Raw genomic sequence first — 17,546 nt, forward strand, 5'->3', positions numbered from 1 at the left:
GAACTTGTGCAAAGGACAAAGAAAAATGATAATTTGAGTAAAAATTAATGATATGCAAATTATTTGGTTGAATTATTAACTATATTTCTTTAACATTTTTGTCATTATTTATTTTATTTTATTTTATTTATTTTCTGGACCTGGACATGGACGTGATTCAAGACTGATTCAAGAAAGTTAAATGGTCCTGAAAAAACAATTACACTTGTACTGTACTGAAAAATCATCTAGTGGAAATGTTTGGTACTGCACCCAAATAAACACTTACTGAAAGCTATTTTTTAATATAAAATTTAGAACACAATTTGTATAGCTTATTGGCTTTGATTTTCAGTTTAAGAGTAAAAGTTAGATTGAAAAAAAAAATCTAGGTGATTCTATCCACTTTCACATTTAGTGCAGACATAAGCATACTGTAGGCTACAGTAGCAGTGATGCAATTTAATTTTCAATTTAAGCCATTTTAACTTCACTGAATGTGGCTTGTCTTGCTGATAGGATGCTGTCCAATCCTGTCTTGCTATTATTATAAGTGGCCAGTAGAAATTATTATACACTCTGACTGCCAGAAAAATCTTGAATCCAGGGTTAACAGAGCTTATATTTATTATATATATATATATATATATATATATATATATATATATATATATATATATATGTGCAGCTATGGAGAGAGGTTGATAAAACTTATCAGTCATTCAAAGAACCCACATCTCATAAGTCATGCTATTTTTTATCTACATTTTTTATTTTAAAAATGTATTTTATACACCATCATTTTATAGACTATTTTTCATTTTTAAAATCTATTTTATACACCATCATTTTCGTTTCTATAATGTGTGAATATATCCTCTATCATATGCTACAACAAAAACAATCAGAGCACTTTGTTATCACTAGTTTAATTTGATTTCCCAGGAACGCTATTTAGCTTATAGCCCATTAGCATCACCAACGTGGTAGCCGCTAATCCCGCTTGCAATTGTTTATACTCTATTCACACACTATTCACACACATTAAATTAATTGCTTTACTCACTGTTACTTGCTTTAATGGCAGATGTATGTCTACATTTGATTGCAGGTTAGGACATGTTGGAGCTGCATTGACTACTCTGCTTGACTGAAACATGGCTAAGAAAATATATTATTTTGGTCTAAATGAGTCTACTCCACCAAACTACTGTTATAAGCATGAGCCCCGTCAGACTGGTCATATTGATATTCTACGGGATTAGTTTCCACTGTTATGCTGATGATACTCAACTATATATCTCAACAAGACCAGATACAGATTTCCGATACAGAAAAGTAAATTCATGCATTCATGACCTCTAGACTGGACTATTGTAATGCACTTCTAGGTGGTTGTCCAGCATTTTCAATAAACAAGATACAGGTAGTCCAAAATGTAGTGGCAAGATTCCTTACCAGGTCAAGAAAATATGATTATATTACAGTACAAATTATTATTACTTGCCTATAATGCCCTTAATGCTTTAGCTCCTGTGTACCCAACTAGCCTTATTCCACACTACAATCCATCACGTCCACTAAGGTCACAAATCACTGGACTTTTGGTAGTTCCTAGCATAGCAAAGTCCACTAAAGGAGGTAGAGTTTTTTTCGCATTTGGCTCCCAAACTCTGGAATAGCCTTCCTGATAATGTCCGTGGTTCAGTCTCTCTATTTAAATCTAGACACATCTCTTTCGCCAAGCATTCGAATAATGCATCTCATAAATTGTGAGTGTAGTTGCATCTGATCAAATGCGCATTTTTATTTTTTAGCTTGGTTTAAACGAATTAATTGTGCTTGGTTGGAACAGCAGCTACGCTAATGATGTCTCTATTTGTTTCTCTGTTTTGCCACGGGGCGAGTGTGATTTCACCAAGTTCAACATGTTCCTGGATCAACAATCATGTTGATCATGGAACAACATTCCAATCAACCAATCAGAATTGAGATATAACTTTTCAGAAAATATCTGTTTTAGGCTTACAATCAGAGTTAGGTGCTTCTACACTCTTGTTAATCAGCTATTATTTCCTACTGATTTTAGGAATAAATTGTGGGTAAGCTTAGGTTTAGGGGTAGGGATTGGGTTAAATATATATTTTTGACAATAATGTTGATCCAGGATCATCAGAAGATGTTGATCCAAAAACATGTCTTACTTGGCAAAATCATGGCAACCTTTGACACAGGTCCCAGCACTTTTTGTACATTCGGATAGAAACTTAAATGTACAATATAAAGATTTTGAGAGCATCTAAGTGTTTATGAATATTTTTTTTATGTTCATAGTAATGTTAATTAATTGAATAAAAAGACTGTTTTGAGATTTTGTTTGGTAGATAATAATGGTTTCATTCTGTCCCATGTGATTTTTAAAGTCTGGACAACACACGTTGACAAAAAGTAAAGTATGAAATGAAATGAAATGAAATGAAATGAAATAAATATTTGATGAAGTTTCTCCATCATTTACTGATTGATGAACTTGGTATCCATTTTCATTTAGCCGTCTATAAAGCAAATTTTAGTATTTCATGTAGGTTGGTATTAATTATAATTAAATTAATGAAATATTTACACTTTAAGCTTTAAAACATTCAAACAAAATTCCTGAAATTTTTACAACAGCTTGCATTTTTTTCTGTTTGAAATGTACGGTTAATTTAAATTCTAATGATATTTCACACACACACACACACACACACGGATATACATTATATATAATATTAATAATATTCATTTGTTGTCAATTAAACAATTATTTAATTAATTTCTGGCTTTTTTTTTACTATAAATTCAAACAGATTTTATTGTTTACATTTAACTATCATGAGCATATGATGCATACTTTTTCCTCTCATAAACCTACCAGACAGTTTTTGATAACAGAATTATGAAGTTTTGTCAAACTAACCTGACTTAAATTAAGAAATTTGTAATGCTCTATATTTGCTTTTGTCAGCTAGTTGACTTGAATCCCACCTCACGTCTCAAACTGCAAACGAGGGTGTGCTCTGAGATCTTCTATTCATGCATTTTCACTCCTTCAGGCATTTTTTTTTCTTTTGACTTATGCATTAACTTACTATATCTATTCCATACCTCTCGCTTCTTTTTCACCTATCAGGTCATGGGTCCTCCATTCTACTAGTGCTATGCTGAAATATTCAAAGGCATTGCACCCTTGGCCATACCTGCTAATACTGGATCTGTTCTGCCCAGTGCAGGAGGAGGGTGATGATGAAGGTGCCCTCGGGGAAAGAAAGGAATCTGTTTATCCAGCGAGAGGGAAATGTTTGCTGACATGTAGAGCCCTCTTCTGGTGGCTTGGTCTTGCTGCTGCTGAATCCTTTGCCTCTGAATCTAGGTGAACACTTGTTTTTGCCACAATTTCACCATCTGAGAAAAACATTGGAAGTGATGAAATATTTATTTTGTCAGAGTGGCAAAATCAGCTTTATTGGATGGCTTGGTCTGACATGCTCATCAGCGGTTAATTCATTGACTTTGTAATTAATCGTTTTCCTCAGACAGACTTCTGGCAGTGTCGGAAATTTGGGGTTGCAATCCTGCAGCGTGACTGCTAATGAAGAACCAATATGAGCACAGCTATTGATGAAGTGTGTGTGCGAGAGAGAAAAAGACAGAAAGTGTAAGTTTAGTTGAAATGCTGAGTTTTGAGATGCAGAAATTGTAAAGAACAGAAAAAAAATCACTCAGTGCATGGCTGGTTTAATTCGGATGAGGTCCACTGGATTCATAGATTTCCATTGCTCAGACCTCCGGGCCAAAATAAGACACTAATGGCCTCCGGCTCAGGCACCAGTCAACCTTGCCTTCGTAATGATTATTATCGCAGACCAGTTGGTAATTAATGGATGAACAAGATCCCACTCCCCCACCGATACAGATTTTTTGACATATATTAGACAATGTGGTGGAAATTAACACAGATGTAAGTACATCTCAACATCAGTTCTGATTCACTGCAAAACACCATTTACTTAATTGGTGTTTTTGTCTTGGTTTCTCAATACCAAAATCCAAACATCCTTAAAACGAAAGCTAATAACTGAGAAGCAGCATTTGATGTATATTAAGAAAAAAGCTAATTAGTTTTCTTACCCTCCTGGCCAAATAGTTTTTCTTAATTTAAGCATCATGAAGTTGGCCAAAAAGTTTATGGGAAAAATATGTTACATTAAATGTATATTACTGAAAATAAATCAGTCTGATATTTTAAATAATACATGCACCTGAAATATGTTTTGATTCTTTGCATCTTAAGTATTTTTATTATTATTATTATTATTATTAGCATGTTTAAATATTTATAGCTGTACCATAGATCACTCGTTATAATGAATTGCGCCAGCAACACCGAGATAGTGGACTTAATTCTCAAAGAATGCAGACACACTGACAAATGTAAAGCTTGAATGTATAGTAAATAACTTTCAATAAAAGCACTTGCCAAATGCATAAATGCAGATGGTAATAATTCCAATATTTCCAGCTTTTTCAATGTGGCATCGGGGACTTCCTATTATATGCTATGCTTTCTCTTTCTCTGTTTGCTAGAGAATTACATCATGAGCTTTCAGCTGCACAGCCTTTAAATTTATTTTCAAGAAATACAGGGTGCATTCTTCCTCTGGTAGCTTGCTGGTATGGTGGTATGCATTTGGCATCAAAATAAATACCTCAGAGAACACTCTGTGCATTCGGAGGAGTGTGCTGCTTCAGAACTAGCGTGCAGAATGGGAAACAGTGATCTATCGACGCTTGTTGTGCCTTTGCAGCCTCCTTGGCTTCAAGGCGAGAGTTCTTCACAGGCGCCTGTTGAAGAAATAACATCAACCACGCAGTGTCGGGGAACTGAGCTGGAGTCACTCTGGGAATCGCCTGTTCAGGGGATAATAAGGTTATGAGTGACAGGCTTGCTGAGGAGAAGTTTAAAGTACGAAGTGGCTCTATACAGTTCTTTAACTCTTTGGGTCTGCATCTGGCCTCTAGAGATTGATGAATTTTGAATATATGCGCGCCTCTGGTACAGGGACTGGGTTCGTTTTTAAAGTGCACCACTTGGTGGTTTGATGACCCTAGTTGTGGAAAAAAATAAACACATCCCAGCTGGTGTCCTCAGAAATGTAGTTGAATAAATGCCATAGATGTTGATAAATGGCTACATTCTAAGCAAAATGGGTCCGAAAACAAAACCTAAGCATATTCAGTAAAACAGTTGAGGAATTTTGATTTAGGTTGTATGGAAGCTTGTTTTCATGACTGAACAAAGAATAAAACTAAGTAATTGTGACTTTTTTCTCACAATTGCAAATCTATTTCTCAGGATTGTGAGTTAGAAAGTCAAATTCTGAAAAAAAAAAATAAAATAAAACGCTTTTTCTTATGTGAGTTTATACCTAATATATATGTGAATTAATATACTTTATAATTTACATTACAATGAAGTACTGTAAGTCGCTATGTAAAACATCTGTGTTTTACATTTTATTTTCTATTTTATTTATTTGATGTTAATTGCATTATTTTACTGTTGTGTGTTAAACAATTGGTGTGTATATTGTCTATATATAATTATTGGCCATGTTTAAAGAAAAGGTTACTTACAACTGATTTTCTGTGCCACCTGTATTATTATGGTAGATAACTGTATATTTTAATTTAATAAGTTTAATTATATTTAATTATAAGTTAAAAATATATATATATATAATTTTTTTGTAATTCAGGTATATTGGTATATTCATATTATATTACCTGTTGAAATAAATAGTTGTAAGTTGTAAAATATATAGTTACTCATAATATTAAAACATTGACTCACATTTTATTTTAAGGTCCAATTCTCACTATTAACAAACCATTTTAATTGATACAGAATATATATTTTTTAATGATTTTATTTTGATTACAGAATATAATATGCTCAGCCAAATGCCTTACATTAAACCTGAGTGTAAAATGAATAGAATCATTATTCTCTATGGTATGGTGAATAACACCAAAAGGTTTTTCAAGATACTTCAAGACTCTGACTGATATATTTCTATTGGTTTACTCTTTCGACTCATATATTGCCCGACCCCTGCTGCTAAGCAGCATGTGCAGACGCTGCACACAGCCACTGCCAGCACCTGTGTAAATTCATGAATAGTGTTTCTGGATGATGGAGTCCTAGAGGGGTTCACAGTCTCAACCGACTGAGAAACAGCCTCTGGCGGGGTCAGCTGGGTCAGAGAGCTGATGGAAACAGTGCAGAATGTCAAACTGAAGAAAAAAAATGCACCAACCTACAGTCTCAAGACGCTCTGAAAGCTTACTTTTTGCTGTGCTCAGTTAACTCTGCAAAGCAAATGTGTTTTTTCACACTTCCATCAGGCAATTTTAAACATTGCATGACAAACTCTGCTGCTCTAGGATAATAGTGTGGTAGGTTACAGTAGGCAGCAGTCTGCGGTCAAAGGCAGGGTTTTTAAATAATCAACACAAAGCATGGCCTTGACACTAACCTTCATTAATGATGTGGTTCATTTGAGTCCTCTGAAGAGAAAGCTCTTGGCTGAGGGAGAGACTGAATCCCCGACTAAGAGCGAGTGAGTGAGATGGCTCTTATCAGCCCAGCTGCTCAGGATTGGTTCCTCTTTACACTCTACATTTAGCCAAGGGCAATGAACTACACTGCACAGCAGTAGAATCAGGTGATAGGAGGTGCTTTCTCTGATTCAAGCGTCAGTCCTCACAATGCAGCTGCTACAGGATGGGGCAGGTCTTTGTTTCATCTTTTGAAATTTTCTATCAGGTTGGGCATAATTAATGGTGAACACTTGCTGTAGTATGAGGCTTTTTGTCGATGTAAATTACTTTGCTGTAACCAGAACCAGCTTTAGCATTTGCTGAGCCTGCAGACATACAGCTATTGCCATGTTTCACAACTAAGGTTTACAATACCTAAAGAGAAATTAATACTTTTGAAATAAATGAATATTTTCATACAGCAAGGACACACTAAATTCAGTCCCAGTAAACACAATGACAATGTCATGCATAAGATTTCTAATTCAAATTAATGCTGTTCTTTTGAACTTTCTGTTCATTAAAATTAATATATTTTCAGGAAAAAAGTGTGTGTGTGTGTGTGTGTGTGTGTGCGTGTGCGTATATATATATATATATATATATATATATATATATATATATATATATATGTAGCCTTTGTAAGCAAAAGAGATTTAAAAATATTACTGCCTGTAAGGTGATGGAAATCTGAAAATCGAGAACTGTAATAACAAAGCATTGTACTGCAGTCATTCGACATCAAATGATGTGCACTTACCCAGATAAATTGGCCCTTTTCTTACCCTTGTTCTGCTGTCAAACAAAAGCCAGACTCCAAAGAAGATGGCCATGATCACCATCATTTTGCCTCCTGCTTCTCCTTTCACAAACCTCCCCAATATGCCTCATTTAACTAACTGCCTGGTTTTAAAAAAATACATCTACACACATCACAGCCTTTTGTATTTTTTTTCCATTCTTTGTCTGCTTTTAATTTGATATTCGGGGATTGGAGAGGTATGTGGGCAGTTGTTTCTTAGCTGCAATAATAGGATGATTAGCTGTATATCATGCCAATGTGTGTGTGAAATGTGTTACATGCAAAAATGCAATACATAAATAAATAAAAATAGAAAATACTAGAAAATAATGTAAATTCTGTATATATATATATATATATATATATATATATAGTGATTCACTTAAGTCTAATCTTTCATGGCAAAGCACTTTCTCTCTGATCAGCTTTCCTCATTTTTCAAGTTATATCAAGAAAAATATGAACATCAGAGGTGATGTTGAAAGATGCAGTCCAACTGGCTGACATCTATCATCATTTAAGTAATCATTCAATCAGTGGATCAACCACTAAAAGACGTCAAAGATGTAAACATCTTGTCACCTAGAGTTACATTTACCTTGAGGATGATATCTAACGTCCACAGCTAGCTTGTTCAATTATTAACATATTAACTACTTTATAGATGTACATATTTAAACATTCTTTTTATGTATATTGAATTATAGAATTAAAGGCATAATAGATTTTTTCCAAATTCAAATCCAAAAACCACTAGAACAGTGATATATATTTTGCTGACTTGTGTACTTACATTATCCTAAATGTTTTGGAGAATGCTTAAATCTAAAGAAATAATACATTTTAACTAGTGACACGGACCATTTTTATAGTGTCATTGTGTCGCCTGCCAATGACATAATACACCTTCGATTTCAGTTTTGTAAAAAACATGGAAACACCAATGAGGCTTTAATACAGTGGTTCTCAATTGCGGTCATGTGGCCCGTCACAAAGTAAAGTGCGGCCCACCATGCTGAACACAATTTTAAAAAATAACTTTCCGTTTTTCAATTAATTTTAGCTTTTACATTAATAAAAAAAAAAAATGCACTAAACAAATATAAGTTATAATGTTTGTTAGGTAAAATAATTTAGTTATCAAACATGAGCAGGCCTATCCTCTAAATGTGGAAAATGCCAGTGAAGGGAACACATACAGTATCCGCAGTGAAGGTAGGAGAGTGCTGGACTTTCGGTTTGCCCTGTCACTCACTTGAAGATGTTCAGGCAAAAGGAAACACCCATACTATGTAGCAATCAAATTTCCCAAAATTGGTCCACTCCCGACAGCAGGAGGTGTTTTATTAATGGTGAGTAGAATTATTCATTTATTTCAATGAATGTAATCGATTAGATATTATGATGATTACACTCTAAAACAATGCTGGGTTGTTTCCACCCAATTTTGGGTCAAATTTGGACTAGTCCAACTGTTAATAAAAGTTAATAAAAAAATTTAACCAAAACCAAGCCTGAGACCCATCGGATTACATCGCTGTGGAAATGAAGATGACAACTCCCATGATTCCACAGTCATTTAATGTTATTTTTCTTAATACAGTACTATTTTTAAGTTTAATAAATGTTTATGGTTAGATATAGTCTTTGATATAGGTATATGATCTTTTGTAATATCCTAGGTACCCAGATATGAAAGTGTTTTTACCAAACCCATTGTGGAGTCCAGCGCCTGATGATGGATACGACATTTACAGCAAAGACGATCACCCGAATGGGAACTTGGAGCATATGTACACTCCAGGAGAGTGTTCAGTTAAATCAGTTACTTAAGGAATTTGAGCAACATTGATTGGATTTGCTTGGTATCATTGAAGTACGTTGGAACAGGCGGTGGTGAAATGATAAATGATCGAAAGAAGATCTTGTACTCCTGTAATAATAATAAAAAATAAAAAAAATGCCCTGGTTGGGTGGAATCCAGTTTGCGATCGGATCATCAGCCCATATTTCATCATGCCATGTATGGACAACAGTCAATTAGGTTTATGCACCAACCAAGCCTGTCCTCCAACCAAAAACAACCATATAGGTCGTTTGTACAAGCACTTTCTAATTACCTATATTTATGTTTTAAAGTTAAGCACCTCCTAGTGAGTGTAAATATAATGACAGTATGCACATGCGTCTGTCGTCATGAAATTACGCATAACTGTCATTACCAATCAAAATGCACTGTGTGGACTTTTTACACCGATCTCACAGTAATTCATATATATTTTACAAGGTGGCTTATTCCTTCCAATGATCACACCTAACCACACCCCTAAACCTACCCCTCATAGAAATGATGCAAAATTATGATTTATAGAGCATATACATTTTATGAGCACATGCGTTCTCTGGGATCGAACCCATGATCGTATGATTACATGCTCAACCAACTGAGCTACACGAAACCCAAATTATGTAGCAAATAAAAGAGTAAAAAACGTTAATATAAAAACGTCCTGTTGCCAATAGGGGCGCAATTGTAGTATACGCTCTGATGGGTCGTATTTCAGGTATTTGGACAAAGACCTATATGGGCGTATTGGTTGGAGGACAGGTTGCACCAACCAAGGAAGCAAATAATGTTGAAAAGGAGTTATTTGATGTGCAAAAGACCGTGATTCACTAAATACAGAGGCATGATCTCAAAATCCTTATTGGAGACATGAAAGCCCAGTTCAGCCATGACCGCAAGGGTTTTGAAGACATCATTGGTCCTTTCACATCATTAAAATGCCTGTCAGATAATGGTGAACAGTTGCTGTCGTTTTGCACATCTAACAACCTTTGCGTAGAAAACACCTTTTTCCAACAGAAGTTAATTCACAAGATGACATGACACTCACCAAATGGACTCACATTGAATGACATTTATCATGTTTACATTAGTCGACGGTGGAGGACTGCTTTTGCAGGATGTGAGGATCTTCCGCATGGCAGATGTGGGTTCAGATCATTACTTGGTCCATATAAATCTTAAACTCAAACTATGATGACATGAAGGAAGATCTGAAACTGTCCGACCATTTGCGATTGAAAACTTTAAAGATCAAATATTGCAGATGTTTTCACCCTTTAGCTTTCCAATCAATTTCAGGTTTTAGCTAATGTGACAGAGATCGAGTCAAAATGGCAAGACCTCAAGGAAACACTGATCACTTGTGCTCAAAAAGGGATTGGCCAAAGGAGAGGAAGGCGGAATGAATGGATTCAGAATAGATCATGGGCTCTAATTGACCAAAGGAAGAAGGCCAAAAATAAGTGGGATCAAGACCAAGTGGTTGAGGATAAGGAAACGGCATGACGTACATATGCTGACCTTGATCAGGCTGTGAAACAGAGCTGTTGGTGACATTAAAAAAAAATAAATGCAAAGCAAACCATCTGGCTGTGGATCGAAATGATACCCGCACCCTGTAACTGAATCATTAATAAACCTATCAGGAGCCTATCCTTTCCAATCAAAGACAAGAATGGTAAGTTGCTCCTTACCAGGGAGGAACAGAATGACCCATGGGTCAAATACTTAAGAGAGACATTAAATCAGCTGCTTCCCTTAAACACCTATGACTTTGGTAAGGATTAAGCGCAGAATGATTCAGGTGTGGTACAATGCAATATAACAGCAGACGAAGTTCAAATTGCCATAAATATACAGAAATAAAGTAAGGCAGCTGGTTTGTATAAAATTGAGGCAGAATTTCTAAAATATGGTGGTACCATTGAAAAAGAAAGAGAATACAATGGAATGTACAAATTGGCATGCCATCACCCTCCTGTCAGTACCAGGAAAAGTGTTTTCCACAGTTATTTTTTGTTGATTTTAGGAAAGCCTTCCATAGTGTCCATCATGAATGTTTATGGCATATTTAACAATTGTATGGTGTGCCAAAGAAATTCATATCTGACTTTCAATCATTGTATAACAATTCCAGCTGCTGCGTCAAGACAGATACAGGCCACACTGACTTCTTTGCAGATGAAATTGGCAAGGCAACATCAGTCTTTAAACAAATGATTAATGATTACATACTGACGCCTGAAGCTGGCTGGACACATTATACGGATGGAAAGCAGCCGCATTCTAAAGAAGGCACTCCAGTGTGTGCCACCTGGAAGATGACGATACAGGGGTCGACCAGGACTGACCTAGTGCCGAGCCTAGCCTCAGTTCCCTAGACATCACATGGGAAAAAGCCAAAGATCTGACCCTTGATCGCATTTGCTGGAGAGCTCTCGTCGCCCAATACGCTTTTTAGTGTGAGTGGAAAAGAAGATAGATGAAGATAGTGGGATTAGTTACTTAAAAATATCTATTTAGTGATATAATGTAGTTAAATACTTTTTTATGTATCTCTTTATTTTTTCAGTAAAGGAAAAAAGTGAAAGTCACAACTTCTGCCAGCACGAGACTCGAAACTGCAACCTTCAGGATACAAGTCCAACTCTCTAACCATTAGGACACAACTGCCTAAAAGTGTTTATGTTTAAACTTGGAGTTAGGCTTAAAGGTAAAAATGTAACTACACAAACAAAAGATACACGAAAGATTTGTAAGATATGTAAGAAATATAATATTCAGGACATACATTATCTTAAGGTCAAATTCTTGCTATTAACAAACCATTTACCATTATACATGCCTGCAAAAGATTTTCAAACTGGATTTGGGGAAGAAATAAAGACTGCACAAGCAGGACAATGTTTTTAAATGATTTAAGAGGATGTGTAAAATGTGAACTGAGTTTGTACATTGCTAATAGGAAGAGAGGAAGGTAGAAAAGGATTAGTTGGGCTCAAGCAAGCTTAAATGTCATATAAGACAGATGCATTTCTCATCCTTGCCTGACCAGCATGGCCTTTATAGAGTTTCCAGTAAACATACACACTTATTATCGATGTTATAGTTGTTGACTGTCAAAATGATACAACTTCTGCATGCCACTAGAGTCAAGTTCTAATAATTCACCAAGTCTAGATAAAAGCCCTTAAAATTGTAGTGTCGTTCTCAGGTCTCAAGTACATATGAATGTAGATTTGTCTTGGATATTTAATTGTGTCTGAGAGACAATTTAGTATGTAAATTAAATATTTATTCCCAATTTCCCTACTACACTCTCTTCAAACGTTTTGCCATTCTTGTATTCTTTAATCTTGTATTCAGTAAACTGTGTTAACATTTCAAATGTAGATCTAATGCAGTGTTTGATATTTCAAATAAGGTGACAGTAAATTGTGGCCTCTTAAGAACAGTTATATATATATTGAGTGTATCAGAAACCAGAATGTTTAAAGGTAGGGGATGTGCATCTATTTCATTGATTTACACTGCATCACCCATTGTAAATTCAATTACTACAACTGTATGTGTCCAAATGTGTTATTTCTTTGAGAAAAATGAAAAACTACAATCAGTACTACAATAATAATCACGAAGGTTGAGCCAATTCCCTTCTCGGTCAATCCATCATAGTTTGAGGCTGTGCAGACAGACACCTTACAGCTAAAGCAGGTACAATAAGATATCACCGCTATGCTGGAGACTTCTCCTGATGTCACATGTGATAAACTATTAATCTGGAGTTTGTAGCTCATGATAAAGCACTGTGAAGCATGAGAATGGGAATGAGCTATTCAGGCGATGCTGGCTCTCTCATCTGTGGCTTAAGAGGATAACCTAAGGCACTAATGAGCTTTAAATCTACATCTTGCAAAGTGGCTGAAAACACTGAAAATTAAATCTCAACATCCCTGAGCCCCAGAGATACTTGCCCTGTAGACCTATTTCATGTTAGCCAATTATAGAGGAATATTTACAGCACTTTCTGCCTTTTCCAGTCCATTTATTGTAGGGTTGTATATCCTGGTTTCCTGCCCATGTATCTAATAATTACATATCATGCTGATTTATAATTTATTATTTTAACATTTGATGAGAAACACCTTCAATTGACGATAATGCAAAAACATTACATGGACCATGGACTGTGATGATACAATTCGTTCCACAGTTATCAACAAAATAAATCATATTTTTTTAAGATAGAAAGGTAAAAAATTACTAGAATATTAGCCATTTATTAGTACTAATTAACCACAAATGAATGAAAATAATAAAACAAATGCATTGCATTACCCCTTTAATTCACCTATTTGTCTGTGAGAATGGTAACTCCATTATCACCATCCTGTCAAGAAGACAGTCACCTATTCAGTAACATACTGTAATTTAACCTTTTTTTCAGATGCAATGACTTTAGCCAATCTTAACCATTAATTGACAAGTCTTAAATAATACACAGCACTAAGGGTAAAAAATAGGTTAGAAAATCATCTAAAAAAAAATAAATAAATAAAATAAACATTCACAATTGTCTCTATCCAGGCTGCAGATCTGAGAATAACACAGTCTAATAGCGGAAGCAGATAAATCTATTCACCTTAGAGAAAACCTATTAAATTACTGTAATGAGAACAAATCTGACCATATATATTAAAAGAGAACATCATTTGACTGACAGGTAACTGTTACACGGACAGTCAAAGATCTGCAAGCTAATTAGTACATAAGAAATGCGGTCGTTAACATAAACCTGTAGAAACAAACTGCATCAGCTTGCAAAATATTATATATGACTGTAAAAATGTGTTTAGTTGTCACATGTGTCTCTGTCTCTGTTTCCCTGGTGTCCACTAATGCAACACAGTCTCACCCCTATTCGTCACATACTGCCGTTTGGTCATTTCCCCCTCACGTCCATAAGCAACGTTGAGGGTACCCCCTATTCGTCACTTGACAACGTAGAGGAGGGTCGTCCGATATTTGAATGCAAATCCCTCATCTTTGGATTTTGACGAACCTGGCTTATCCATCTAGCGGTTTTTCTGCGCTGGAAAGTATGGTTTCAGGCGATTAATTTTAATGCTGCTAATATTATGTTAATGTATTTTGCAGTAGCATGCTGCGCAAATACTGTTACAATCATTAATTGGTGAAGTGACCATATATTTTATTGGAGCAGAAACCCTGTTCTAAATCGGAATCACGCCTTTTTTCTTTTTTAATATAATTTTGGGCTACATTAAAATGGCATAATTGCAGGACTGCATATTTGCTGTAGGCTTAAACATGCCTTAATTTAAGTGGGATATTTTTAATTGTCGATGGTATATTTGCAATGGCTTATAGTGTATAGTGAGCCTGCTTTGTTTTTTTTTTTTTTGTTTTTTTTGCGACCAAAAATAAATAAATAAAAATAACACCTCAACAACAAAAAAATACCAATAGCATACTTTTATAGACCTTTCATCTCAATACTAATTATGAAGTTGTGATAAATAGCCTGCTGCGGAAATGTTTATATTACTTAATATGGACATATCCTTTGGCAAAGAGATGGATGCATTCTGGGGCGTGATGTGTTAAAATGTAATTGCTAACATATACCCATGTTTCCTTAGACATTTCTGCTGACCCCTTTAAAATTTTGAGCGAGGATATAAAATATTAAGACTGTACTTTTTCATTATAATTTATATTTTGGCGCAATTTTGTGCAGCGCGTCACTGTGCGCGACCATCACAGAAACCATTGCCCAGCGCGATTCCACCACGGTAAGTCACTTACAACAGTCTAATAAGCAAGAGAAATGAATAGGCATTTAAACGTCCAAAATTAATACAATTACGAATATATATATATATATATATATATATATATATATATATATATATATATATATATTAAAAAACATGGTGTGTGTGTGTGTATACAATCTATTAATAAACTTATTTTGAACGTATAAATGCTTATTAATGGATTATTGCGATATATAAATATATATATATACCGTATCTCTCTCTCTGTGTGTGTGTGTGTGTGTGTGTTATTCCTGTTTGTTTATCCATCCATTATAATATGTAGTTTGGTGATCTACTATTTTTTTGATTTGTTCTTCTCTTTTTCTGCAGATTCCTTAATCCCTGTCCTTTAAAAAAAACAGCACCTCATTACATTAGGCACTTCTAAGAGCCACATTTGTCTTGTTTATTGTCTTATTTGTATTTTTTTATTGTCTTGTTATTTCTCTCTCTCTCTCTCTCTCTCACACTCTATCTCTATCTCTCACTCTCTCTCCATCCCTGACTCTCTCCCCTACCATCTGAGTGGTGGTTGTTTTTTAGAGGGACGGAGGAACTGGGTTGCTGCCTCTTCTTCAGTCACTTTAATCAACTGAAAGTGTAAAGGTCGGGATCAAAGAATATAGATTAATTTGTTGGTGTTGTTTTAAGTGCACAATATACCAATTTAATGGATAGAGACTGGCATATAATACCTGATTATTGCACCATATTAAATTTGCAGGAGTCTGCACAATATAGGCCAACCTATAAGATAATATTGCTGTTTGCATGAAGTCTAAGTAAATCAAACTTAAGTTTTGTGAGGAATGCCGGTATTCAAAGATGTTTTATGACTACAGGAAAGCAAACAGCTCGCTTGGCATCTTTATGTTTCATAGTTTTTCTGCACTTAGATAATTTGCCAGCTTGCAAACTTCCAGATCTAATATATTACCTTTGATAATGTTAGAAAAGTGATACGTTAAGCAAAGCCTACTGCTGTATGACACATGCTAATAGATTGACTAGCTCTGTCTTGTACTCATGTGTGTTTGGATCCCTGTATGATTTTTAATATTTATATTTTTTATATGGGTGTACATTTCAGAATGACAAAGCCAAAATTCAGGCCTTGCCCAAGCTGCCAGGTCCGTCAGCAGGCTAACCGCAAAACCTGCAGTGCTTGTTTTGCCACACTGCCAAGCAAGCGGTTATTGAAAACTGCAAAAATTAATGATGACTGGGGCCAGAGGGTCATCAAAAACAAAAATGCATCTCGGGTGGTGGCCTCTGCCCAAATAGCTGTAAGTAAAAATGCTCATGCTTCATTTATTGAGTGATAATCAATATTAAGCCTAAAGTACATACAATATTTGGTACCGTGTTTGTTGATGGATAGAAGACATAGCAGCCATGCTGTGTGCTATGTATCAAGCTTCACATGCGTGCCTGGATGTTGGAAGTTGGCACATCTTGTCAGTATGAAATTTTAGAGAGACAGTCACTTTAAAAACCACACCATACATCCCTATTAAATTTATTTTGCAACACATGACACTCAAGTGATAAATGTACATCACATTCAAGCTGCTCTGATAAACAGTTTGCCAAAAAGCTCCCAATACACAATATGCAGGTGTACTTCTGTTGTGAAAAAAATATTGAAAATGCATTGGTGTATGTACATAAGTAGGTAATATTCTAGACTTATACTTATCTTAAAATACTTGTGTAACTGATGGCAGGGACTAGGGATAGGGATGAGCTATGAATCAAGTAGTACACCAAGCAAACTGTAAATAGTAAATGGACTGCCATATATGTAGTAATGTAGCAACAAAATATATTGGAAATGTGTTAATTACTTTGTTTCATTTCAGGTCCAAAAACTTTCTGCCTTGGGCTATATGCCCATATTATTTATCAGCCAGACGCACAAGGGCACAGGAAAATTGATGGCAGATGTAGTAACGCATCTGCCACCGACGCAGAACAACACACGTTTCTTAACCAGCATGAAGAGGGCATATGACTTCATGATCAAACTGGATGGTAAGATAAGTTTTATGTATAGTTCATTAGTGTTTGTCGTTGATTTCTTTGACAATTTGTACTGAAGTCATATTTTTGCTATCTTCACAACAGATGTGTCCCAGCCCCAGCAAGACCAGCCCCTAGACCAGCCCCAGCAAGACCAGCCCCTAGACCAGCCCCAGCAAGACCAGCCCCAGCAAGACCAGCCCCTAGACCAGCCCCAGCAAGACCAGCCCCAGCAAGACCAGCCCCTAGACCAGCCCCAGCAAGACCAGCCCCTAGACCAGCCCCAGCAAGACCAGCCCCTAGACCAGCCCCAGCAAGACCAGCCCCTAGACCAGCTAATCCCACAAGACCACCAACTGATTACACTTGAACTATGTCCAATCGTCTCTCAGGCTCAGCAGCATGTGGA

The 17,546-nt window shown here is 35.7% G+C and overlaps 1 long non-coding RNA gene across 2 annotated transcripts; it reads left to right on the plus strand.

Annotated features, from left to right (window-relative positions):
- The first annotated feature begins 14,725 nt into the window (after positions 1 to 14,725).
- Positions 14,726 to 17,029, plus strand: LOC113059636 (uncharacterized). Of its 2 annotated transcripts, XR_003278116.1 has the most exons (4): positions 14,726 to 15,088; positions 15,446 to 15,721; positions 16,206 to 16,401; positions 16,978 to 17,029. It is a non-coding gene; the product is annotated as an uncharacterized LOC113059636 (long non-coding RNA). The 2 variants fall into 2 exon arrangements; XR_003278115.1 differs by lacking the exon at positions 14,726 to 15,088 and having other exon boundaries at positions 15,352 to 15,721.
- The last annotated feature ends 517 nt before the right edge of the window (positions 17,030 to 17,546 follow it).

Source organism: Carassius auratus, chromosome 41, assembly GCF_003368295.1.
Source record: "Carassius auratus strain Wakin chromosome 41, ASM336829v1, whole genome shotgun sequence".
Taxonomy (NCBI): domain Eukaryota; kingdom Metazoa; phylum Chordata; class Actinopteri; order Cypriniformes; family Cyprinidae; genus Carassius; species Carassius auratus.